At 42.0% G+C, this 2,609-nt stretch overlaps 1 pseudogene; it reads right to left on the bottom strand.

The window, feature by feature from the left end:
- Positions 1-315: 315 nt before the first annotated feature.
- LOC143665141 (transmembrane and ubiquitin-like domain-containing protein 2 pseudogene) lies at positions 316-1,358 on the bottom strand (annotated as a pseudogene).
- Positions 1,359-2,609: the final 1,251 nt, after the last annotated feature.

Genomic DNA, 2,609 nt, shown 5'->3' with positions numbered 1-2,609 from the left:
TTGGGGAAAGCTAAGACCACAGCAGGGAGAGAATCCTCAGAGCCCAGACTATCCACTGAGCTGGGCCATCAGTTCTGAATTCCTTCAGGATCCTTTAAAAAAAAAGAAAATAAAAGGTAGTATGCTTTCCTTATTTCTACTCAAGTTGTGTTTGTACAGAGGATACATATGTACTCTTGTGGACATGAAAGGCATGCCCTGTTCCTGTCTCCTATATCCTGTTCCCTTCTCCAAGGCCCTTGGACCCAGCTCTGGCTAGAGAAGGGGGAAGCTTATAAAAGAGGAAGACCATGCCTTTCATTTTCTCCCTATGCCTTATCCATACATCTGAAATACTAGGAAGCTTAAGTAGACAGTGATACCTACCAGGGAGATAGCAGCTGGTACTGTGAAGAACTGGCAGTAGTTGATTTGTAAGCACCGGACCACTCTCAAGAGCATTACAGATGCAGACACCATAAGACTATCCACTTCACTGCCAAGGCTGGGTCACTCGGTGCCCAAGGAGGGGCCCAGAGAGGCTGGAGACCTGGAACAACTGACTCTGGGGTTGAGCCTGGCAGAAGATCACAGCTTTGGAAAAGTTTCAGTAAATGCAGTGTGTGAGCTGGATCCTGCAGCAGGCAGCCCGGTTAATCAGTTTCATCTGGCTTTCTAGTCTTGAGAAGGATTTGCTCTTCAAGGCACCCACAGTAGCCTATAGACCTGCCACAGCCAGCTCTTCAGTGTCACTGAGGAGTTTGAGCTGCACGTTAATTAGTCTGGGGCTAGGAGGGAAGCAGGTGAAATCTCAGATTTCAGGTGTGCATTTGGACTGTACTCTTCGGTCTGCTTGTCTTTTGGGTAGGCACTGGATGTCAAGCACATGACTAAGCTGGGTTCAACACCCCCCTGAGGTGTGGAGTCTCCCATATTCTTCAGCCTCCTCATCATTACCTTTTGATAGATGGGGGATCAGTTGGCCCACCAGGCGGTTCACATGCCCCAGATGAAGTGCAGATGCGTCACTTCCTGACACAACAGTGCCCAGAAGCTGGTTGCTACCACTGTCTGATAGGTATGGAGAAACCCAAGTCAGGACCTCCAAGAAGAAAATCAGCACCATACACCTGCCATCAACATTACCTCATTACCTACACACCCAGTGAGAGTGACATCAAAGCCACTACCATTACCTCACTACCTACACTCTCAATGAGAGTGACATCAGAAAGCTCTGTGGCCTAGCTAATGACTGGATACACACTCATAAAATTGTTTGGGAGATAATGTGAAATAAAAGCAAAATACTTAGCAGAGGGCTTGGCACAATGCAATTGTTCAATAAATAAATGATAGTAATTAATTATCACACCCATAACTAACCCCTAATGGGGGTAATTGTCATTAGCCCCAATTTACAGAAAATGAAACAGTGGTGAAGTGAGGGGACGTGACTGGCCAGACATGGGACAATTTCCTGCCTCAGAGGCCTTTGCTCTCTCCACAGTAGACCTAACCATATAGTGAGGAGGAGTCCATGAATCCAACCTTTTGAGGCAAGGCTCTGTGTTTGGACAGTCCTATTCTCCCAGCTTGGGGGACAGGTCCTGGGCCCACTTGAACCAAAGCATTGCCAGATCCCAGCTGCTGCACCCATGCCTAGTTCTCCCAGTCCATGAGGGGTAGGTAGACACACACATTGATGGCTGACTGATTTTTGACAAGGGTGTTAAGAACATGCAATGAAGAAAGAATAGTCTTTTCAACAATTGGTGCTGGCAATAACAGAAATCCACATTAAAAAGAATGAAGTTAGACCTCTATCTCATACCATAGACAAGAATTAACTCAAAACATTATCAAGGACCTAAATTTAAGAGCTAAAGGAGACAACAGAGGGGGCGAATCTTCATGACCAGAATTTGACAATAAATTCTCAAATATGACACCAAGAGTATGGACAACAAAGGAAACAGTAGAAAAATTCGGCCTCATCAAATTTAAAAATTTTTGTACAAAAGACATTATCAAGAAAGTGAAAAGACAACTTGCACACATTGGGAGAAAATAGCTGCAAACCATCTATCTGATAAGGGTTTAATATCTGAATATGTAAAGAATTTTTACAACACAACCACATAAAGACAAACAACCCAATTAAAAAATTGTCAAAGGACTTGAATAGACATTTTTCCAAAAAAGATAGAGAAATGGCCAAAAAAACACATGAAAGGATGTTCAACATAATTAGTCATTAGGGAAACGTAGTTAAATGAAAACGAGGTACCATTTCACACCCACTAGGATGGCTATTATTAAAAAAATAAAAAAGAGTTGGAGAGGATACAGAGAAATTGGAACTCAAAGGCATTGTAGGTGAGAATGTAAAATGGTATAACCAATGCAGAAAATATGGCAGTATTTAAAATAGTTAAATATAGAATTATCGTATGAGCCACAATTACACTTCTATAACTATACCAAAAAAATTGAATACAGAACATCAAACAGATTTTTGTACACCAATATCTATAATAGAATTATTCACAATAGCCAAAAGATGGAAGCAATCCAAGTGTCCATCAACAAATGAATTGATAAAGAAAATGCTGTACATACACACTATG

The sequence above is a fragment of the Tamandua tetradactyla genome, chromosome 21 (assembly GCF_023851605.1).
Source record: "Tamandua tetradactyla isolate mTamTet1 chromosome 21, mTamTet1.pri, whole genome shotgun sequence".
Classification (NCBI taxonomy): Eukaryota; Metazoa; Chordata; class Mammalia; order Pilosa; family Myrmecophagidae; genus Tamandua; species Tamandua tetradactyla.
This window is presented reverse-complemented; position numbering and strand designations above follow the sequence as displayed.